Source organism: Microtus pennsylvanicus, chromosome 3 (genome assembly GCF_037038515.1).
Source record: "Microtus pennsylvanicus isolate mMicPen1 chromosome 3, mMicPen1.hap1, whole genome shotgun sequence".
NCBI classification, from domain to species: domain Eukaryota; kingdom Metazoa; phylum Chordata; class Mammalia; order Rodentia; family Cricetidae; genus Microtus; species Microtus pennsylvanicus.
This window is the reverse complement of record NC_134581.1, coordinates 60,461,245-60,487,143: the sequence shown is the minus strand read 5'-3', so window position 1 is coordinate 60,487,143 and position 25,899 is coordinate 60,461,245. Positions and strand designations below refer to the sequence as shown.

The window sequence follows — 25,899 nt, the reverse complement described above, 5'->3', positions numbered from 1 at the left end:
ACACGCCTGCAATCTCACCACTCCAAAGGTAGGAATTGAAGGTCACCTCCGTGGTTACACAGACTGCTGGTTAGGTTCATCTGGGAAGAGGGAACCTCAACTGAGAAAATGCCTGCACCAGATAGCCCTACAGGCAAGTCAGTGGGGCTTTGATTTTCTGATAGATGGCTGATGAGGAAGAACCCAGCACACCATGGGCAGTGATGCCCTGGGCAGGTGGTCCTGGACTATCCACAAACCCAGCCTAACCCAAAGGAGTTAGCTGCACCCATGAAAACAAAAGCAACAGATAACCTCATGCCAGCCATCCCCAAAGAAGGGAAACACACTAAAACACTGCCACCAAAAACTAGTAGGAATTAACAATCACTGGTCATTAACATCTCTTAATATCAACGGACTTGATTCACCTGTTAGACACAGGCTAACAGAATGGATATGAAAACAGGATTCATCCTTCTGCTGCATAAAAGAAACACACCTCAACCTCAAAGGCAGACATTACCTCCAAAGTAAAAGGATGGGAAAATATTTTCCAATCAAATGGACCTAAGAAACAAGTGGGTGAGCAGGGCGGTGGTGGCACACAACTTTAATCCCAGCACTCGGGAGGCAGAGGCAGGCGGATCTCTGTGAGTTCGGGGCCAGCCTGGTCTACAAGAGCTAGTTCCAGGACAGGCTCCAAAGCTACAGAGAAACCCTGTCTTAATAAAAAAAAGAAAGGAAGGAAGGAAGGAAGAAAGGAAGGAAGGAAGGAAACAAAGAAGTCTTAAATCACACATCAAACCCCACAAACTAATAGCAGGAGACTTTAACACCCCACTCTCATCAATGGACAGGTCTGCCAGACAAAAACTTAAGAGAGAAATAAGAGAACTAACAGATGTCAGGACTCAAATAGACTTAACAGACATTTATAGAACATTTCACCCAAACACAAAAGAATATGCCTTCTTCTCAGCACTTCATGCAGCCTTCTCTAAAATTGACCACATACTCGGTAACAGAGCAGATCTCAACAGATACATAAAAAAAAAAATTGGAATAATCCTCTGTATCTTAAAGGACCACCGTGGCTTAAAGTTAGAATTCAACAACCTAAATTACAGAAAGCCTACAAACTCATGGAAATTGAACAGTGTTCAAGTGAATCACTCGTGTGTCAAGAAAGAAATAAAGAAAGAAATTAAAGACTTCCTAGAATTTAGTTCACAACAAACCCAAACCTATGGAACACAATGAAAGCAGTGCTAAGAGGAAAGTTCATAGCACTAAATGCCTACATAAAGAAAGTGGAGAAATCTCACACTAGTGAATTAACAGCACACCTAAAATCTCTAGAACAAAAAAAAGCAGACTCACCCAGAAGAAGTAGATGACAGGAAATAATCAAATTGAGAGCTGAAAACAATAAAATAGAAACAAAGAAAACAATACAAAGAATCAATTAAACAAAAAGCTGGTTCTTCGAGAAAATCAACAAGATAGACAAACCCTTATCCAAACTAACCAAAATGCAGAGAAAGAATATCCAAATTAACAAAATCAGAAATGAAAGGGGGGTATAACAACAAACACTGAGGAAATTCAGAGAATCATTAGGTCACACTATGAAAACCTGTACTCAACAAAATTGGAAAATGTAAAAGAAATGGACAATTTTCTGCATAGGTACCACATACCAAAATTAAATCAGGACCAGATGAACAATTTAAATAGACCAATAACCCCTAAGGAAATAGAAGCAGTCATTAAAAGTCTCCCCCCCCCCAAAAAAAAAAACCCAAGGCCGGATGGTTTCAGCACAAAATTCTACCAGAACTTCAAAGAACAGCTAATACCTATACTCCCCGATTGTTCCACACAATAGAAACAGAAGGAACACTGCCAAACTCTTTTTATGAGGCTACAGTTACCCTGATACCCAAACCACACAAATATTCAACTAAGAAAGAGAATTACAGACCAATCTTACTCATGAACATTGATGCAAAAATTTTCAATAAAATACTGGCAAACCAAATCCAAGAACACATCAAAAAAAATCATACAGTATGATCAAGTCAGCTTCATCCCAGAGATGCAGGGATAGATCAACATATGAAAATCTGTCAATGTAATCCACCATATAAATAATCAAAGAAAAAATATGATCATCTCATTAGATGCTGAAAAAGTCTTCAACAGAATCCAACATCCCTTCATGATAAAGGTTTTGGAGAGATCACGGATACAAGAAACATATCTAAACATAATAAAAGCAATATACAGCAAGCTGACAGCCAACATCAAATTAAGCGGAGAGCAACTCAAAGTAATTCCACTAAAATCAGGGACAAGCTGTCCACTCTCTCCATATCTACTCACTATAATACTCAAAGTTCTAGCTAGAGCAATAAGACAACAAACAGAGATCAAGGGGATACAAATCAGAAAGGAAGAAGTCAAACTTTCACTATTTGCAGATGATATGATAGTATACATAAGTGACCACAAAAATTCTACCAGGGAACTACAGCTGATAAACACCTTCAGTAATGTGGCAGGATACAAGATCAACTCGAAAAAAAAATCAGCAGTCCTGAGAAATGATCAAAGGTCTGAGAAAGAAATCAGAGAAACATCGCCCTTTACAATAGCCACAAATAACATAAAATATCTTGTGGTAACACTAAGCAAAGAAGTGAAAGACCTGTATGACAAAAACTTTAAGTCTTTGAAGAAATAATCTGAAGAAGACATCAGAAAATGGGAAGATCTCCCATGTTCTTGGATATGTAGGATCAACATAATAAAAATGACAGTCTTACCAAAAGCAATCTACAGATTCAATGTAATCCCCATTAAAATCCTAACACAATTTTTCATAAACCTCGAAAGAACAATACTCAACTTCACATGGAAAATTGTACAATCCTGTACAATAAAGGAACTTCTGGAGTCATCACCATCCCTGACATCAAGCTCTATTCTAGAGCTGCAGCAATGAAAACAGCTTGGTATTGGCATAAAAACAGACAGGTAGACCAATGGAATCAAATCAAAGACACTGATATTAATCCATACACCTAGGAACATCTGATTTTTTACAAAGAAGCTAAAATTATACAACTGGAAAAAAAGAAAGTATCTTCAATAAATAAATGGTGCTGGCATAACTGTATGTTAACATGTAGAAGAAACCAAATAGATCCATATCTGTCCCCTTGCACAAAATTCTAATCCAAACACCTCAACATAAAGCCAGCCACACTAAACCTCATAGAAGAGAAAGTAGAAATCAGCCTTGAATGCATGAGCACAAGAGACCACTTCCTAAATATAAACCAGTAGAATAGACACTGAGAGCAACAATTAATAAATGGGACCTCCTGGTACTAAGAATCTTCTATAAAGCAAAGGACACAGTGAATAAGACAAAATGGCAGCCAAATGAATGGGAAAAGTCTTCACCAACCCCACATCAGACAGAGAACTGATCTCTAAAACATATAAAGAACTCAAGAAACTAGACATCAGCCAAGCGTTGGTGACACATGCCTTTAATCCCAGCACTCGCGAGGCAGAGGGAGGTGGATCTCTGTGAGTTCGAGGCCAGCCTGGTCAATAAGAGCTAGCTCCAGGACAGGCTCCAAAGCTACAGAGAAACCCTGTCTCAAAAAACCAAAACCAAACCAAACGAAACCAAACAAACAAACAAACAAACAAACAAACAAACAAACAAAACTAGACATCAAAATACCAAATAATCCAATTTAAAAATGGGGTGCAGATCTAAACAGAGAATTCTCTACAGAAGAATCTCAAATTGCTGAAAGACACTTATGGAACTGTCCAACATCCTTAGCTATAAGGTAAATGCAAATCAAAATGACTCTGAGACACCATCTTACACCCGTCAGACTAAGATCAAAAACATCGATGATAGCTTATATTAGAGAGGATGTGGAGTATGGGGAACACTTCAGCATTGCTGGTGGGAACACAAACCCATACAGCCATTTTGGAATTCAGTATGGTGGTTTCTGAGAAAATTGGGAATCAATCTACCTCAAGACCCAGCAATACCATTCTTGGGCATATACCCAACAGATTCATACTTATACCACAAGAACATTTGCTCAACTGTGTTCATAGCAGTGTTATTTGTAATAGCCAGAAACTGCAAACAACCTAAATGCCCCTCAGCTTTAGAATGGATAAAGAAAATGTGGTATACAGTGGAGTACTACTCAGTGATTAAAAAAAAAATGACATCTTGAATTTTTCAGGCAAATGGATGGAACTAGAAAAAACACATCCTGAGTGAGGTAGCCCAGACACAGAAAGACAAACATTATATGTACTCACTCATAAGACATAAATCACTCATTAGACATAAAGCAAAGAATAACCAGCCTATAGTCAACAAGCCCAGAAGCTAGGTGAGAAGGAGAACCCTAAGAGAGATATACATGGATCCCCATGGGAAAGGAAAATAGACAAGATCTCCTGAGAAAATTGGGAGTGGGGGGGGGAGCAAAGGGAGGGTGGAAATGGAGGGGGGAAGGGGAAGGGGAGAAGGGGAGAGGAGAGGAGAATATGAGGGAATGGGATGGCTGAGATGGGGGAAGGACAGAGAGGGAGAACAAGGAAAGAGATATCTTGGTTGAGGGAGCCATTACAGGGCTAGCAAGAAACCTGGCACTAGAGAAATTCACAGGAATCTACAAGGATGACCCCAGCTAAGAGCCAAAGAAATGGTAAAGATGGTGCCTAAACTGGCCTTTCCCTGTATTCAGATTGATGACTACCTTAATTATCATCATAGATCCTTCATCCAGCAACTGATGGAGGCAGATACAGATCCACAGGTAAGCACTGGGTCGAGCTTTTGGAGTCCAGTCAAAGAGAGGGAGGAGCAATAATATGAGCAAAGGGGCCAAGACCATGATGGGGATACCCACTGAAACAGCTTACCTGAGCTAATGGGAGCTCATTGACTCTGGACTGGCAGCGGAGAAAACCTGCATAGGACCAAGGCCCTCTGAATGTGGGTGACAGCTGTGTGACTGGGGCAGTCGGTGGGGCCACTGGCAGTGGGACCAGGATTTATCCTTAGTACTTGAATTGGCTTTTTGAATCCCATTCTCTTTGGAGGGATACCTTGCTCACCCTAGATATAATGGGGAGAGGACTTGGTACTGCCCAAAGTGATATGCCAGACTTTGGTGACTCCCCATGTGAAGTCTTATCCTCTTTGAGAAGGGGATGAGGGGTGAGGTGGGGGAAAAAGTGGGGGGAACGGGAGAAGGGGAGGAAGTAGGAACTGGGATTGTTATGTAAAATGAGAAATGTTCAATTTTAAATGAATTAATTAATAAGAAAGGCAACTCAATGTGATCGTGGAGAGCAAGCCAGTAAGCAACCTTCTCCAGTCTCTGCTTGAGTTCCTGTCCTAACTCGCCTTCAACATGGAGTATATAGGGTGAAAATAAACCCCTTCGTCCTCAAATTGCTTTTGATCATGGGGGTCTTTATTACAGCTATAGGAAGCAAACCAGGACACACAGTGAGTTCGAAGACTGCTTGGGCCACGTGAAATCTTGTCTTACAAACAAAAATAAATTTAAAAAAACAAAAGACCTACATGGTTGTATCATTTTTATGCTCTTAAGTTTGTTTGTTTACGTGCGTGGGTGTGGATGCAGACACACGCCTTTCAGGAGAGATGTAACTGAGGAGAGAAGACCTTGCCCAGACGTGGAGGGCATCATCCTGGGCTGAGGCCCTGGGCTGGATACAAAAGAACCAAAGGAGAAAGTGAGCTGGGTGCCAGCCTTCTGCTCTGTCTCCTGACTGTGGACACCATGTCACTAGCTGCTCCACACTCTTTCCCACAATGGTCAACTACACCCCAAGCAACAGGCAAGGACAAAATCATCCCCTCCTAAGTTGGTTTTATCTCTTATTTTTGAGGCAGCAACAAGGAAAAAAACTAATCTACGCTTTCTTGTCTTCTCATCTGTCACCTGCCAACAGCATTCCCTACCTCAGACTCTGTACTTTTGTCACCTTACACAGAACCTGATACACAGCAGATGCTCAGTGTGTGCTAACTGCATAATGAGAAACAGTCTCGCTGTTCCCAAAAGAAAAAATTTATATTTCACATCTAAAAGAAACAGCCAAGCCAAACACTGATTTTTCAAACTGGTTTTTAAAAACAATATAAATTCCATGCTTAGTCACAGACAGCAGGTTCAGGGTCATGCCTCTGTCGAAAACCCAGACTACTGGATTTGGTAATACTGGCTTTTTCCTATACAACACAATACATCATATTTTCCCTAGAGTGGCTGCCTGCCTGTCACAGCAATGAACTTCCTTCTGTTCCATAGCCACTAGATCCTGCTAACAGGAAAGGACGGAGGCTCTGGGACCACAGGGTTCAGAGAAAGTCGAATCCTTTGTGAGCGCTGGGATGTAGCTTACAAGCCCAGAGACTGCTTTCCTGCTTGGGTGATCTTTGGAAAACTAACCTCACAGAATACTGAACACCAAGATGGACATGTCTTTGGGGATTTCCCCAAACTAAATTATTTTATTGCTTTAACTGGATGGAGGTGGGAGTTCCTTGGACTTCCCACAGGACAGGGAACCCTGATTGCTTTTCGGGCTGGGGGGAGACTTAATTGGGGGAGGGGGAGGGAAATGGGAGGCGGTGGCGGGGAAGAGACAGAAATCTTTAATAAATAAATAAATTAAAAAAAAAAAGAAATATGGGGGTTGAGCTGGTAGGTGTGAGGTACTGGGTTCTGGATCCAACACAGAAAAAAACAGGGGGTAGGTAGGTAGGTGGAAGCAAGGGAGTGCAAGCCAGAGCAAGGCTTGTTGCGTGGACACTACACCTGAGTGCAATGACCACAGTGGTCAAAGAGGAGGTCAGATCCCTTGGAGCTGGAGCTACAGCAGTTGTGAGTCACCTCACACGTGCTGAGAGCTAAGACAGGTCCCCTGCAAGAGCGGCATGCACTCGTAACCACTGAGCCATCTCAGCCACATGACTTTTCTGATTTTATTTCTTTCTTCTGGGTCCTCAATCTGTGAAGAGCTAGCCAGGACTGACTAGGTACACTGCAATGTTTTTTTTAATCTGAGACAGGGCTTCTCTGTGTAGCCCTGGCTGTCCTGGAACTTGCTCTGTAGACCAGGCTGGTCTCGAACTCACAGAGATCCACCTGTCTCTGCCTCCCAGTGCTGGGATTGCAGGTGTGCACCGCCACACCAGCTACAATTTTATTTCTTGGTATTTGCAACCACAATATAAAAAGCTATTTGGAGAATGCCCTGCCTAGTTTTATGTCAACTTGACACAAGCTAGAATTATCTGAAAGAAGGAAAGCTCAATTGGAAAAATTCCTCTATAAGATCTGGGAATAAGGCATTCCCTTAATTAGTTATTGCTAGGACAGGGTCCAGCACATGGTTGGTGTTGCCTTTCCTGGGCTGGTAGTCCTGGATTCTTTAAGAAAGCAGGCTGCTCACCACACACACACACACACACACACACACACACACACACCTCCCACCCCACCATCAATGCCTGAGGCAGGTGGGAGGGCTAGCCCTGAGGTCATCAGAGCAGTAGAGCTTGGCCTATTCCCCCACCAGCTGCACCACTCAGGAGAGAGGGCCCTGCCCCTCAACCAGGCAGCACAGCAGAGCCAATCCTGATGGAGGTGTGGGTGAGCCGTCCTGAAGTTTTGAGCATTGGAAAGCTGTCCCCATTACTGCTCTGATATGTGAAGGCATGCGCGGGAGAGATGCCCTTCTCCTCCGCCCACCCGTCAGCACCTGGGGCAGGTGGCAGAGCTGTCCCTGCCCTTCACCAGCTGCAGTACTGGGGAGAGTGGCCCCCACACCTTGCCTGGGCAACACAGTAGAGCTGCCCTGAAGTTGTAGGTCTGGGAGATCCAACCCTGAGGATAGGAAAGTCAGAGAGTTGGCCCCACCCTTGCTCATTGCTGCAGGGGTTAACTAGCCAAGGCAATGCTGGAGAGCTAACCCAGGCTGGATGACAAACCCTGCAACCAGGCCCAGAACCAGGGTTATGTGCTGGTCCACCCCAACACCCACTCTGTGATCTGCTGGAGCACAGGGGAGGTTGGCGGGTGTTAGTCCTGTGGACCCCAGACCAAAGGATCTTGATGACACAGGGCAGCAAAGGGATAGCCAGGAAGATGCCTTTAATCCCAGCACTTGGGAGGGAGAAGCAGAGGGATCTCTGTGAGTTTGAAGCCAGCATGGTCCACAGAGCGAGTTCCAGGACAGGCTCCAAAGCCACAGAGAAACCCTGTCTCGAAAAACCAAGAGTCCCAGTGAGGGCCCAGCATCGATGGCACAGCAGAAACCAGAGGTCTTGAACCAAACTTATGATTCTTTGCGATAAATGTCTGCATATAAAAGTGTATGGATAAAGGGGGTTACTGCTTGACCCACTGTCACACTACAATGTCCACAATGAACTTTTCCCCTTCTTCCTTTTCTTCCCCTTTTTTTCTCTTAAATTGTATTTTATTTGGAAGGGGGAGATGGGTGGGATTGGTAGACATGATGTGAAAGACACAAAAAAATAAATGAAAAGAAAGTTAGGAAAATAAATAAATGTTTAAGAAGAAAAGAGAAGAAGGGAGGGAGGGAGAGGGAGAGAGAGAGAAAGAGAGAGAGAGAGAGAGAGAGAGAGAGAGAGAGAGAGAGAGAGAGAGAGAGAGAGAGAGAGAGAGGCTGAGCCGATAATGGGAAGCAAGCCAGTAAGCAGCACCCTCCATGGCCTCTGCATCAGCTCCTGACTCGGGTTCCTGCCCTGTTTGAGTTCCTGTCCTGACTCCCATCTGTGATGAACAGTGATGCAGAAGCGTAAACCAAATAAACCCTTTCCTCCCCAGGTTGTTTCTGGTCATGGTGTTTCATCCCAGCAACAGTCACCCTGACTAAGACAGAGAAGGGGGCGGGGGGGAGTTAAACAAGAGACAGTTACGACAGAATCGCCAAATGGAAACAACCCAGAGGGATGGCCTCAGGCCTGGACTCATTCTCCCTACAGCTCCAACCCGGCACTGGGCTAGACCCCTGCTCCTGTGGCTTACATGGTGACCCCTTCTTCTCAGATCTGCACCCTAGAGCTCACGTGACTTCCTGAGAATGCCACCTCATGTCCTGTTGCCTCAGAGAGCATCCTAGAGCTTCTGGGCTCCACCCAGGCTCCTCTGCTCCCTGCATATATATTACACCCAACACACACAGTGTCCCCAATGCCTTTCAAGTTCTAAACGAGGCATCTATTTTAAATCGGTGAAGGGCTCAGAGGACGTCTGGGAAACAAGAGGCCGGTATTCTGATTTCTCTCTCTGGAATAGAAGAAGTATAATTTTAGGACTGTGGAGCTCAGTGACTGAACAACATATATGTTTAACATGTGGAGATCCCAACACTCAATCCCAGCACTACTAAAAACAAAATATTGCAGTTCCGATACCGGGAGGTTTCTTTCTGAGCAGATTCGCCATGGATTAATAGTGCAGGGAAGAAGAAAGAATCAAAAAAGGAGTCACCAACTACCAGCTGCGGGTTAAGTGCCAATGGGCACACATTTCTTTCGCACATCCCTCCTGCCTGTTCCTCCCCCTTTCTGTTCACCTCTGCTTCCCAATGCTCCCCTGGATGCCATGGAGAGCCCTTGACCCTTTACCCTTGAGAAGAGTGGTTCAGGGTTTGTCTGTGGTGGTCCCTCAGCATCGGGTACCAGTTGGGAACTTGCTGAAAAGCAGACTCTTCAAGGAGGTTCCCAGACCTCCGGAGGGTGGAACCCTGGGGATGAAGCCCCGTCCATCTCCAAGTTTGGAGCCACTGTTCTCAAGAACTGTCAGTCTGGGGGACATATCTGGAAAGTGATGAGCAATCTTGCTTAAGCCCATGGTGTCCAGACCCCACAGCTAAAATGAAAGATAATCCTGGGTGGGGTGGGAGCTGAGTGCTAGAGTATCTGCCTGGCAGAAAGGAAGCCTTGGCTCCGTCCCATCACCACAAAGGGAAAAACTGCAAGATAATATACCCCAAATACAAGCATTCTCCTTAGCTGTAGTTAGGGTATTACCAGGAAGCAGAATCCCTGGTATTAAAAAGTCCCCTGGTTGTGCAGGAACTAGCTTGTTGAAGCCCATTCCCTATGGTGGGATGCCATGCTCAGCCTTAGTGCAGCGGGGAGGGGCTTGGTCCTGGCCCAACTTAATGTGCCAGACTTTGTTGACTCCCCATGGGAGCCCTTACCCATTGGGAAGAGTGGATGGGAGGGCTGTGAGGGGGAGGCAAGAGGGGTGGAAGGAGGGATGGGAGGGAGAGCTGTGGCTAGAATGTAAATTGAAATTAAGAAATTAAAATAAAAAGCATTCCAGGCTAAAAGAAAAAGAAAAAAAAGTCCTCTGGTCAGAAGAAAAATGCTCACAAACATATAAGATCTAGACTACTTAGAAAGAGCAGCCAATAGCTGAAGAACTGACCTACTAATGCATCTGAAAAGAGCAGCCAATAGCTGAAGAACTGACCTACTAATGCATCTGAAAGATTTAAATTACTTACTGAGCTCTATCTTCTTGGAAAGATCCACTAGCACAATAGTTTTGTTTCTGTTTTTTGTTTGTTTGTTTGTTTTTTAACTAATAAACCCAGAGCTGGGGAGATGCTCAGCCACAAAAGCATGAGAACCTGAGCTTGGGTCCCAGCACTCACTTAAAACCTGGGTGTCTACAACTCCAGTGCTGAGAAGGGAACTCCAGGCTCACCCGAGTTCCCCACCAGGCAGTCAAACCAATCATGACACTCTGGGTTCAGTGAGAGAGCCTGTCTCAAAAACAAAAAACGAAAAACAGGGTGCTGGAGAGATGGCTCAGAGGTTAAGAGCATTGCCTGCTCTTCCAAAGGTCCTGAGTTCAATTTCCAGCAACCACATGGTGGCTCACAACCATCTGTAATGAGGTCTGGTGCCCTCTTCTGGCCTGCAGGCACAACGCAGAAAGAATATTGTATACATAATAAATAAATAAATATTTAAAAAAAACGAAAAACAGTGAAGGGGTAAGACATCTAGCATCAACCTCTGGCCTCTGTGCACTTATGTATTACACACACACACACACACACACACACACACCAGATACAAATACATAATATATACTCTATATTATATACAAACTCAAAAATACAAAGACAACAGAGAAGAGTTAACAGTTGTATTTCAAAATCCAGGAAACAGAAGTTCCCAAGAAAGCTGGTCTTAACTGGGAATTGAAGCTTAGCAGTTCAGAATCTCCAGGGGACGCTTTGGAAAGAGGGGACAGTGGGGACCTGAAGACAATCACTCTGAAGTGACAGCTACACTTTCCAGGACAGCTGCCTCATGCTCTGGAAATCAACCTGCACACAACACAATTCAGATGCTGGCCAAGACATCTAGAGCAGCTATCTAGAGGGGGTGTTGAGACAGGGTTTCTCTGCAGAGCTCTGGCTGTCCTGCAACTCACTCTGAAGACCAGGCTGGCCTCGAACTCAGAGATTCATGTGTCTCTGCCTCCTAAGCACTGAGATTAAAGGTGTGCACCACCTTTGGAGTGTCCCTATCTTAACGGCTATCTTAATTCTGGACAAAACGGACTGTTGTAGAATATTAAGATGCGTCACATTTGTTTATGCTGTGGAACATTTTGTTTAATGATGCAAGGATGTGTTGCATTCTTTTATGTTACATGTGTTTAACTCTGTGAAGTTGGGTTAATTTGTCTGTCTAAAACACCTGATTTGTCTGATAAAGAGCTAGCTGGGCAGAGAAAGGATAGGTGGGGCTGGCAGGCAGAGGGAATAAGAGGAAGAAAAAAATCAAGGTGTGAGAAAAGAAGGGGCCAGCCACCCAGCTACATAGCATAAGAAGGAAGAAAAGATACACAGAAATAGAGAAAGGTAAAAGCCCAGAGGCAAAAGGTAGACAGGATAAGTTAAGAAAAGCTGGCCAGAAATTAGCCAAGCTAAGGCAGGGCATTTGTAAGTAATAATAAGGTTCCATGTAATTTATTTGGGAAACTGGATACTGGGCCCCCCAAAAGAGCTGAGAGTAGAAAACACCCAACAATGGACTTGAAACTGCCACTAGTCACCTTTCACAGGTAAAAGGGTTAATCCATCAGGAAGAGAACCCCTAAAAACATGAAAGAAAACGGGATAGGACTGAATGGGAAAGTAGTGTGCACCACCGCACAAGGCCTTCGAACACCCGGAGCAGGTCAGTTCCCACTGTCTACACAATGAGAAGCTTCTGGGAGGAGACTATTAATGAGGCACTCGCTAGACCTGTGGGCACCTGTGTGGCGTCTGTCTCCATTATGACGGAGATAGAAGGACCCACCCTAAATATGGGCAGCACCGTGCCAGGCTGAGTTCTAGAGAGCTGGCCAAGTCCACAGCAAGCACGTACGTATTCTCTCTCTGCGCTTGACTGCCACTGGGATGTGACCAGCTGCTTAAATCCCCACTCCGCTTTCCCTCTGTGCCAGGCTATGACCTGGAATTGTGAGTCAGTCAACCCTTTCCTCCCCTGGGCTGCTTTTTGCCAGTGTTCTTTTATCATAGCAACAGGAACAAAGCTAGAACAAACCTCTCTGAGAGAGCAAATCCATTCCTGCAAGAACCAATCGTGTCTCAGAAGAAAGGCATTAATCTTTAAGGTACCACCTCCCCCCACACTACACTGACACACTGCAGTGTAAACACCACCTCCTCCACTACACTGACACACCTCAGTGTGAACACCACCTCCCCCACTACACTGACACACTGCAGTGTAAACACCACCTCCTCCACTACACTGACACACCTCAGTGTGAACACCACCTCCCACCACTACACTGACACACCTCAGTGTGAACACCACCTCCCACCACCACACTGACACACTTCAGTGTGAACACTACCTCCCCCCACCACTACACTGACACACCTCAGTGTGAACACTACCTCCTCCACTACACTGACACACCTCAGTGTGAACACCACCTCCCCCCACCACTACACTGACACACCTCAGTGTGAACACTACCTCCTCCACTACACTGACACACCTCAGTGTGAACACTACCTCCTCCACTACACTGACACACCTCAGTGTGAACACTACCTCCTCCACTACACTGACACACCTCAGTGTGAACACCACCTCCCCCCACTACACTGACACACCTCAGTGTGAACACCACCTCCCCCCACTACACTGACACACCTCAGTGTGAACACAACTCCCCCACTACACTGACACACCTCAGTGTGAACACAACTCCTCCACTACACTGACACACTTCAGTGTGAACACAACTCCCCCACTACACTGACACACCTCAGTGTGAACACAACTCCTCCACTACACTGACACACTTCAGTGTGAACACAACTCCCCCACTACACTGACACACCTCAGTGTGAACACAACTCCTCCACTACACTGACACACCTCAGTGTGAACACTACCTCCTCCACTACACTGACACACCTCAGTGTGAACACTACCTCCTCCACTACACTGACACACCTCAGTGTGAACACCACCTCCTCCACTACACTGACACACCTCAGTGTGAACACAACTCCCCCACTACACTGACACACCTCAGTGTGAACACTACCTCCCCCACTACACTGACACACCTCAGTGTGAACACAACTCCCCCACTACACTGACACACCTCAGTGTGAACACCACCTCCCCCCACCACTACACTGACACACCTCAGTGTGAACACCACCTCCCCCCACCACTACACTGACACACCTCAGTGTGAACACCACCTCCCCCCACCACTACACTGACACACCTCAGTGTGAACACTACCTCCCCCCACCACTACACTGACACACCTCAGTGTGAACACCAACTCCTCCACTACACTGACACACCTCAGTGTGAACACCACCTCCCCCCACCACTACACTGACACACCTCAGTGTGAACACTACCTCCTCCACTACACTGACACACCTCAGTGTGAACACTACCTCCTCCACTACACTGACACACCTCAGTGTGAACACTACCTCCTCCACTACACTGACACACCTCAGTGTGAACACCACCTCCCCCCACTACACTGACACACCTCAGTGTGAACACCACCTCCCCCCACTACACTGACACACCTCAGTGTGAACACAACTCCCCCACTACACTGACACACCTCAGTGTGAACACAACTCCTCCACTACACTGACACACTTCAGTGTGAACACAACTCCCCCACTACACTGACACACCTCAGTGTGAACACAACTCCTCCACTACACTGACACACCTCAGTGTGAACACTACCTCCTCCACTACACTGACACACCTCAGTGTGAACACTACCTCCTCCACTACACTGACACACCTCAGTGTGAACACCACCTCCTCCACTACACTGACACACCTCAGTGTGAACACAACTCCCCCACTACACTGACACACCTCAGTGTGAACACTACCTCCCCCACTACACTGACACACCTCAGTGTGAACACAACTCCCCCACTACACTGACACACCTCAGTGTGAACACCACCTCCCCCCACCACTACACTGACACACCTCAGTGTGAACACCACCTCCCCCCACCACTACACTGACACACCTCAGTGTGAACACCACCTCCCCCCACCACTACACTGACACACCTCAGTGTGAACACTACCTCCCCCCACCACTACACTGACACACCTCAGTGTGAACACCAACTCCTCCACTACACTGACACACCTCAGTGTGAACACCACCTCCCCCCACTACACTGACACACCTCAGTGTGAACACCACCTCCTCCACTACACTGACACACCTCAGTGTGAACACCACCTCCTCCACTACACTGACACACCTCAGTGTGAACACCACCTCCCACCACTACACTGACACACCTCAGTGTGAACACCACCTCCCCCACTACACTGACACACTTCAGTGTGAACACCACCTCCCACCACTACACTGACACACCTCAGTGTGAACACCACCTCCCCCCACTACACTGACACACCTCAGTGTGAACACCACCTCCCACCACTACACTGACACACCTCAGTGTGAACACCACCTCCCCCCACTACACTGACACACCTCAGTGTGAACACCACCTCCTCCACTACACTGACACACCTCAGTGTGAACACCACCTCCTCCACTACACTAACACACCTCAGTGTGAACACCACCTCCCCCACTACACTGACACACCTCAGTGTGAACACCACCTCCCCCACTACACTGACACACCTCAGTGTGAACACCACCTCCTCCACTACACTAACACAACTCAGTTTGAACACTACCTCCCCCACTACACTGACACACCTCAGTGTGAACACCACCTCCCCCCACCACTACACTGACACACCTCAGTGTGAACACCACCTCCTCCACTACACTGACACACCTCAGTGTGAACACCACCTCCCCCCACCACTACACTGACACACCTCAGTGTGAACACCAACTCCTCCACTACACTGACACACCTCAGTGTGAACACCACCTCCCCCCACTACACTGACACACCTCAGTGTGAACACCAACTTCTCCACTACACTGACACACCTCAGTGTGAACACAACTCCTCCACTACACTGACACACCTCAGTGTGAACACCACCTCCTCCACTACACTGACACACCTCAGTGTGAACACAACTCCTCCACTACACTGACACACTCAGTGTGAACACCACCTCCCCCCACCACTACACTGACACACCTCAGTGTGAACACCACCTCCTCCACTACACTGACACACCTCAGTGTGAACACCACCTCCCCCCACCACTACACTGACACACCTCAGTGTGAACACCAACTCCTCCACTACACTGACACACCTCAGTGTGAACACCACCTCCCCCCACTACACTGACACACCTCAGTGTGAACACCAACTTCTCCACTACACTGACACACCTCAGTGTGAACACCACCTCCTCCACTACACTGACACACCTCAGTGTGAACACCACCTCCCCCACTACACTGACACACCTCAGTGTGAACACCACCTCCCACCACTACACTGACACACCTCAGTGTGAACACAACTCCTCCACTACACTGACACACCTCAGTGTGAACACTACCTCCCCCACTACACTGACACACCTCAGTGTGAACACCAACTTCTCCACTACACTGACACACCTCAGTGTGAACACAACTCCTCCACTACACTGACACACCTCAGTGTGAACACCACCTCCTCCACTACACTGACACACCTCAGTGTGAACACAACTCCTCCACTACACTGACACACTCAGTGTGAACACCACCTCCCCCCACCACTACACTGACACACCTCAGTGTGAACACCACCTCCTCCACTACACTGACACACCTCAGTGTGAACACCACCTCCCCCCACCACTACACTGACACACCTCAGTGTGAACACCAACTCCTCCACTACACTGACACACCTCAGTGTGAACACCACCTCCCCCCACTACACTGACACACCTCAGTGTGAACACCAACTTCTCCACTACACTGACACACCTCAGTGTGAACACAACTCCTCCACTACACTGACACACCTCAGTGTGAACACCACCTCCTCCACTACACTGACACACCTCAGTGTGAACACCACCTCCCCCACTACACTGACACACCTCAGTGTGAACACCAACTCCTCCACTACACTGACACACCTCAGTGTGAATACCACCTCCCCCCACTACACTGACACACCTCAGTGTGAACACAACTCCCCCACTACACTGACACACCTCAGTGTGAACACTACCTCCTCCACTACACTGACACACCTCAGTGTGAACACCACCTCCCCCCACTACACTGACACACCTCAGTGTGAACACCACCTCCCCCCACTACACTGACACACCTCAGTGTGAACACCACCTCCTCCACTACACTGACACACCTCAGTGTGAACACCACCTCCCCCACTACACTGACACACCTCAGTGTGAACACCACCTCCCCCCACCACTACACTGACACACCTCAGTGTGAATACCACCTCCTCTACTACACTGACACACCTCAGTGTGAACACAACTCCCCCACTACACTGACACACTTCAGTGTGAACACCACCTCCCCCACTACATTGACACACCTCAGTGTGAACACCACCTCCTCCACTACACTGACACACCTCAGTGTGAACACCACCTCCCCCACTACACTGACACACCTCAGTGTGAACACCACCTCCCCCCACCACTACACTGACACACCTCAGTGTGAACACCACCTCCTCCACTACACTGACACACCTCAGTGTGAACACCACCTCCCACCACTACACTGACACACCTCAGTGTGAACACCACCTCCCCCACTACACTGACACACCTCAGTGTGAACACCACCTCCCCCACTACACTGACACACCTCAGTGTGAACACCACCTCCCACCACTACACTGACACACCTCAGCAAAACAACAGTACTTTCTAAAGTTTCATTTCTCGATGCCGTCACATTGGATATTAGATTCTAACATATGAATTTTGGGGGGTGGACATTCAGATTATAACAGGAACATTATTCATTAAAGCTAAAAGCTGAAACAACCCAAATATCATCTAGCTGATAAATGACTAGGAAAATACGCCATTTCTATTCAGTGGAGCATCATCTCCCAGTTCAAAGGAAGGCGGAACTCAAACATCCTTCAGCACGGATAAATCTTGAAAACATATGCTAAGTGAATGAAGTCAGTCATATAAAGTCACACGATGTATAATCCCATTTACATGAAATGTTCTTCAGAGGCAAAGTAGATTGGCGGTTGTGGGGGCTAGAGAGAGGGTGCTGCTGACAGAGATGAACTTTTTCTTCAGAGATGGGAATTCTCTGCAGTTTCTATAATGGAGATACTACACATATATAATCTTAATATACCAAAAGCCACTCAGTTGGTGAGTTTATAAGATGTAAATTTTAAAATGCAGGAGGTGCAGAAACAGTTACCTTCCCAGATTTACAGGCAATCAGCAAATACACAGCTCAAGAAAGCTTCCCTAGGTCCAGGGGGAGATGGTGTCAGAAGTGGGACTTGAGTTTCACTCCGTTACAATCAGTAAGTTAGCTTTGATGAGTACAAAGAGAAGAGAGAAGACTCTCATGCCAGGGATCAAGGGTGCGAGGGATGGACCAGAAGCAGGTTTGTTCAGTCTCTCTTGGTCTCATGGCCCACATGTGCAGTGAGTAGAGGTTCATGGGATACTCGGTACACAGTGGTGTGCAATGCAGCTGGGGAACACCGAGCTAAAGGGATCCACTGCCTCTACTGGGTGCAGTGGACAGTCCATTCTTCATCCCCAAGGAGACCCATCTCCCACCGCAAAGCTGCTCAGTGCAAACACAACTTTGAGAAATGGCCTGGTTTTAGAGTGCTAGGACCTTGCACTCTTGGCCTATTTCACATGACTTCTGAGGGCACATGAGACCCAGAGAGTAGCATCTTTCATGGACAGAAATAACCTCACACTAGGGCATATCATTGCAAAATCTCAGGACACTTAGGACAAAGTCAACCACAGCATCCAAGTCGGCAGAGGCACACCAACAAAAGACAACCTCAGCCTCCAAGACAGAAGAGGCACACCACCAAAAGACAACCTCAGCCTCCAAGACAGAAAAGGCACACCAAAAAAAGACACATCAGAGTTCTCAACAGTAGCTTGAAATTTGGATGATAATTGAACATACATTATAATTTTTGAAGAAAATAACATCAAAATTAGAAGTCTAGACCCAGTCACATAGTGCATCCCTAAGGGAAACAAAGTATTTCAGAATGTAGTTTGCCTCTCAGGGACTTTTACTGGAGGGTGCATTGTGGCTGGGAGTTTTCTCTGTCCCGCGGGTCCCCTTGGACCATTTTCTCTCCCGCTCACTAGTTCCCATAGCCACTTATGAAATAATCATTCAGAGGCTTCAGCTTCTTACTGGCTAGCTCTATAAATTAATCCATTCCTATTAGTTTATATTTTACCATGAGGCTTCTGGCTTGCCGGTAATATTCATACCTCTTTCTCCGTTGGCAGCTACATGGCATTTCCTTGACTCTACCTATTCTATCTATCTATCTATCTATCTATCTATCTATCTATCTATCTATCTATCTATCTATCTATCTATCTATCTATCTCTATCTCTGTTCAGATTTTTAGCCTAGCTTTACTCTGCTAAGCCATTGGTGAAAACAGCTTTATTCATCAACCAATAAAAGCAACATATATGCAGAAGGACATCCCACACCAATGCATTCTCTCACAATTAAGGACTAAACCCAAGAATGTGGAGATGTGGTACCTGGGAGACAAAAGATCTAAGGTAAGAGGAAGCAGAGAACACTAAAGATTGGGATGAACGAAGTCCCACCCAGACAGATTGCACAGGCAACACACCTGCAATCCCATCACTCAGGAGGCTGAGACAGGAGGATCGTGAGTTTGAGGCCAGCCTTCATAGTAAGACAATAGATAGATAGATAGATAGATAGATAGATAGATAGATAGATAGATAGATAGATAGATAAGTGCTAAGTATTGGAGAAGGGTCAGAGGTTCAGAGCTAACTTACTCTAAGGTATGTACAGGTTTAATTAAAAATAAAAATTAACTTTCAAATGTAAAAGATAACCTTAAGTCTCAGTCTCAGAAATAGACTCCTTCTCTGCTGGGGCCATGGGTGGCAGGTCCCTCTCGTCTCTCTTCAAAAGGGACACAACATACATAGCTCTTTACTGTCTTTCCAGGAATTCTGCACAAGTGGGAAGCAAAACAACTCTTTCTAGGACAGCCTGATGTGCCTGGTGTGGGGGCTTTAGGCTCCCGGGAGCTTCCCATTTGATCAGTGAGAGAGGGGCCGCTGGGCAGATGACAGGAGGGTGGCAGGAGGTAAGGTTCAAGCTATTCCTGCAACTGCACATCCTTGGGATCCTCGTGGGGAGAGAGTTTCAGGTAAGTGTGGAGGAGTGCCCCTGCACACAAGAGCTCAAGTCTGTTCTTGGACAGCCAACCGGTAACATCTGGGCTTGGTGTCAGATCCACTCAGACTTGCCAAGTTCATGCCAAGTTTAGCACTAGGCCTTCATCTCTCGGGCTCCAGTGCTATTTTAGGGAAAGAACTATACGATAGCCCTGTTCAACAGGAGCAGCTTTGCGAATGCAGCCCATAAAATCTGGACATGGCAGGATGCTGACCTCACCCATGCCGATGCAAGAAAGTAAATGAGTTAGACACATGTTGATGTGGGTCGGGAATGAGTGAGTGGCTTAAATAAGATAAAAAGGGTTGCCTGGGCCAGAATCACGGACACGGGTTTCTGGAATCGGTCCCAGTAAATAACCCAGAAGCAGCAGAGGCAACATGACCCATGTGCTATTCCTGTTTATGACAGAGGATCTGTCCGCCCTTATACTCTGAGTTATGGACTGGATGATGGCTCTCTCCTAACCCCGCCCCATCAAGACTGCATTTTTCCAGGACAAAGCTATGGAAAATCAGATGAGCAGAGTTCTTCTAAGGGCCCGGACTCAGCTCTGGAATTGTAAAACTCTTCTGAAAAAGGCAGAAGAGCAGAGCGGCGAGACTGTCTGAGTCGTAGCTTTTCCTGTTCAGAAGAGGCAGTTTGGAGAACATTCCACTATGAAAGCTTAAAAGGAAAAACATCCCACTTATCAGCTGCCTAGTATCCTAACCTCCCATCCCATGCACAGGTCCTATGCTCTAGACATTTGCCTGTGGTGCCCCAATGAATCTTGTTTCATTGACAGTAAATAGGTTTAGGATTAGAGACAATCAGCAAAAACTTCCCTCTCTCTCTCTCTCTCTCTCTCTCTCTCTCTCTCTCTCTCTCTCTCTGTGTGTGTGTGTGTGTGTGTGTGTGGTGCATATACCTGTTCATGAGGGTATATGCACATGTGATTGAGGGTGCACATGTATGTGGGTTTAAGTACATACGGAGGCCAGAGATTGACATCGGGATCTTCCTTAACATCTCTCCACTTTATTTTTTATTATATTTATTCATTTGTGTGTGTGTTTGTGCGTATGCTCACTGTGTGTTGGAAGGTGTAGGTCAGAGGACGATTTGTGGGAATCAATTGTCTTCTTCTGATGTAGGTTTCTGGGATCAATCAAACTCAGGTCACCAAACTTCAGACTTCACTGTGAGGGACTCTACCCACTAAGCCATTTTGCCAACTCCTCCACCTTATTTTTCTGAGATACAGTCTCTCTTTTTATTAAAAAATAATAATTTATTTAACTTTATTTTCTGTGCATTGGTGTGAAGGGGTCAGATTTGCCTGGAATAGGAGTTACAGGCAGGTGTAAATTGCTGTGTAGGTGCTGGAAAATGAACCCAGGTCTTCTGGAAGAGCAACCAGTGCTCTTAACCACTGAGCCATCTATCTCTCCAACCTCCACAAGGACTCTTCTGGAACCTGAAGCTCACTGATTCAGCCAGGCTGAGGCCAATGGGGTCTAGAGATCTGCCTGTCTTTGCTACCCCAGTACTGGGAGAATATGCATGGACCACTATGCCAGCTTCTATATGAGCTCTGGGGATGGAACTCGGGTCCTCGCTTTATTGCCTAAGCCACTTCCTCAGTCTCTGCAAAATATCTTTTTTTAAACCCTGAAAAGTCACTGGCCCATAAAGCTCCAGTCATGTTAAGCGCCTGTCTGCAGCACTCATCAGTCAAAATACATGTCCAGCCAGTGCTGGTTTAGTGACTCCCATGTCACACACCCCAGAACCAACTAGAGATCTTTTTTTTTTAATTTATTTATTTATTAAAGATTTCTGTCTCTTCCCCGCCACCGCCTCCCATTTCCCTCCCCCTCCCCCAATTAAGTCTCCCCCCAGCCCGAAAAGCAATCAGGGTTCCCTGTCCTGTGGGAAGTCCAAGGAACCCCCACCTCCATCCAGGTCTAGTAAGTTGAGCATCCAAACTGCCTAGGCTCCCACAAAGCCAGTGCGTGCAGTAGGATCAGAAACCCATTGCCATTGTTCTTGAGTTCTCAGTAGTCCTCATTGTCCGCTATGTTCAGAGAGTCTGGTTTTATCCCAGGCTTTTCCAGACCCAGGCCAGCTGGCCTTAGTGGGTTCCCAATAGAACATCCCCATTGTCTCAGTGTGTGGGTGCACCCCTCGCGGTCCTGAGTTCCATGCTCGTGCTCTCTCTCCTTCTGCTCCTGATTTGGACCTTGAGATTTCAGTCCTGTGCTCCAACTGGAGATCTTGTTAAAACACACTCCACTGGACCCCGGACTCTGATCCAAAAGTTCTCTCCCAAGGCCAAGAGTCGACATTTCCAACAAGACCCAGGGGACGTCAAGTCAATACTGCTGCTCTATTACCACCCAAAGGAGACCAGGCCCTTTGACTGACACTGGTGAAGAAGGGGCCTAGTCTGGCCCCCAGGGCACTAGCTCACACTCTGGGAATGCACAGCCAGAATTAACCTACACAAAGGGCTGCAGCTATAGACTTGCAAGCCAGTCAGTACTGCAGTTACCTAGAGGCCTCACAAGGAGGAAGTTCTTGGTTGAACTTTCTGGGAAGACCCATACTTTACAGACAAGGGGGAATTCTGAGTACCCTAACACGTGTATTTAGCTGACCTATGCCCACCTTTACAGTTTTGTTTGTTTTGAGACAGGGTCTCACGTAGCCCAGGCTGGCCTGGAACTTACCTTTGCTGTTTTGTTACCTAGAAATACTGGGAATGAAGGAACCTTAATTGAGGAAATGTCTCCCTAAGATTGGCCTGCAGGCAAGTCTGGGAGTATTTTCTTGATTCATAATTGAGGTGGGAGGACCATGACCACTATGGTCAGTGCTATCCCAGGGACAGTGGTCCTGGGTGCTGTAAGAAAGCAGACTGAGCAAGTCATGAGGAACAAGCCAGTAAGCAGCAACCTTCCATGGCCTCTGCTCCAGTTCCTGCCTCCAAGTTTCTGCCTTGAGTTCCTGCTCTGACTTCCTTAGATGATGGCCTATGCCTGAGAGCTATAAGCTGGAATAAATACTTTCCTCCCCAATCTGCTTTTAGCCATGGCATTTTACCCCAGGAATAGAAACCTCACTAAGGTACCACTATGTAGCTGAGCATGACCTTGAACTTGTGATCCTCCTAAATTTTGTTTTATGGTTTTATGTGTTACTGAGATCAAATCTGGGACTCACAAGCCTGGCAAGCATTCTCCCAGGTGAGCCACATTCTCAGCCCCACCGTTTTGTTGTTGTTTTGGGTTTTTTCTTTTGTTTTGTTTTGTTTTGGTTTGGTTTGGTTTTGGTTTTTTGGGACAGGGTTTCTCTGTCTAGTCCTGGCTGTCCTGGAACTTCCTCTATAGACCAGGCTGGCTTCAAACTCACAGAGATCCACCTGCCTCTGTCTCCCAAGTGCTAGGATTAAAGGCACTCGCCACCACTGCCCGGCAGACCCACCAATTATAAAGCCTACACTTCACTGAACATCCACTACATGCCAGACTCTCTCTATAAGTTGACCCAACTACAGAAAATGAAGACACTGAAGTCTGAACAAGCCGAGTGGTTCACTCATAGCACACAGTAGCCATCAGCAGATTAACCCTTGTTAAGATAGTATTCCACCTGAACTATCCCATGCTGGAAGCTCTGGGCTGCTCAAAAAAAAAAAGCCCCCAGCTGTTGTTTGGTTTATAACTATGTACTACTGCCTACCAGATGATCTACTAGATGCCAGGTTACATACTCACTCCCATGTCCACTGGGTATACGGGGTAGCTGAGGATTTTCTCTGCCTTCAGGGCAGCTGGTAAAGAAAGCCTGTGAGCGGTCTGTTTCCTTTCTGGATTTCTAAAGCCACACGTTTGTTCTTTCCCTGACTCCCGCATCCATTTCAGGACAATTGCAGAAGAGAGTGGGTGTACACCCAAGCCAAGCAGTAGAGCTGACTGTCCCCCATCCTTTGATCCCTCCACCCTGGCTCCTGGCTGCCTCTGTTCAATCCTGCATTCATCTGGAGATCAAACAGTCCTCTGCTGGGCTCAATCACCCATGCCCATTTCGAGGGCACAGTCTGATTTTCCCAAGGATGGACTGCATTTCCCTGAGTGGCAGCAGGCGTTCTGGAGACCTCCTTTACCTCCTGTCTTGGCACTGACACCAGGTGTGCTAGTCACATGTTCTAGATTTTCCCTTTACCATTCACTCCTCCTGCCAATCCCAGCCCTGGCTTTTGTAGCTCTGTCAGAAGGACACACGACTTCCTAGCCAGAGTCCCTCACTGCAAGCTCCTGCCTTCTCTCACTCATCTGGTTCAAGCAGTGTGATCCCCAAGTCTTCCTTCTCAATAAACCAGTTCTACAAGGTCCATTTCCTTCACTCCTGGGGAGCCACCTTCCCACTGCCATCCTGTCCTAAATGTCCTCTCCACTTCTGGGGCTCTGCACAGCTTCTTCCATGTGGCTGCCATCCCTACGTCCTAGTCTCTGCCTAAAACAAGCGCTATCTGTCTTTCTAGATGTGACTCAGCCACCAGTTCCTGGAAGCTTGCTCTGCCTCAGTCACTCCCTCTGATCTTGCTGTCTCCCTACTATATGGACTGTCACACTTGGAAAGAACCCAGCTATGTCCTAATCCTCTCATTCTGCACAGTGTGGAAACTAAAACTCGGGAAAACGAGGGGCCTCGCCAGAGTCGCTGTGGTCCATGACCTCACCACTCTTGAATGCGCAGAGATTTGCTGAGTCAATCATAAGGATGCCCAGGGTGAAGAAGCCCATATCACACTGTGTGCTTGGGAGGCACTGTGTGTGGACCACTTTGTTATCCTAACAACTCATCTTACATTACAGACAAAGAGCTCGAGGCTGAGAGGTCAATTTGTTTAAAAGTCACATGATTAGAAAGTGGGAGGCTGGGGCTCAATGGGCAAAGCACTGGCCACTCATGCATGAGGCCCCGAGTTTGAGTCCTCAGAATGCACACAAAGCTGGGCATGACATCACACGCCCGTAATCCCAGTGCTACTCCTGTGTTGAGATAGAAGGCAGAACAAAAATCATTCCCGGGAAGGTCAGGTCAGCTTCCCTGGAGTACACAGCAGCAAACTACAAGAGACTCTGTCTCAAGCCAGGTGGAAGGCTAGGACTGACACCCCAGGTTGGCTTCTGATCGCCACATGCATATAATGGCATGCACATTTGTGGCCCCCGCAAATACAAATCCAGACCTGACTGAAATACAGAGTCCCACTCCCAGTGTTTACTGTTATTTTATGTTAATTCCTTCCTGCTAGTACAGTTATCCTTCTAAGTGTAAGCTGCGGGTCTTCAAAGCCAAGGACAGTAAGGGCACGGTATCATGTAAGCAGTGGCACTTGTACACATGTTATCTCTCCGTTACTATTGTGTGTCACACATGTATGTCACGCACCATGCTGGGTACCAGCGCTTGCCTCCCGCTCACTTTTCCAGAGAGACCTGGAAACAGCAGTGGCTCCCTGTTTGAAGTGTGTTCCTGGACATGTAGCTTCATGGGGATCAGCTAAGTCATCTTTGGCCAAGTCAGTCGAGTTTCTGAAGTGTGTCCTTTCTCTCTCATGTCACAGTAAATCCAATGCTAGAAAAAAAAAATGACTAAAAACAAATGTCATTATGGAAAAAAAATAAACCAACAACATGCTGTTCAAACTCTTCAAGCTGTGTGACGTGGGGTGTTACATCTTAAAATGTTCTCTATTTAATAAAAACTAAAAGTCAGAAAGGGTGCTCTCAGTAGAGAGCCAGCTTGGCCCACTGTCAGGAAGGCAGCCTGACAGCTTCAG

The 25,899-nt window shown here is 46.8% G+C and overlaps 1 protein-coding gene across 2 annotated transcripts in view; it reads right to left on the bottom strand.

Moving 5' to 3' along the window:
- Nucleotides 1-25,899, bottom strand: part of Thsd4 (thrombospondin type 1 domain containing 4) — a 585,674-nt gene that overhangs the window by 296,719 nt on the left and 263,056 nt on the right. The window lies entirely within an intron of this gene.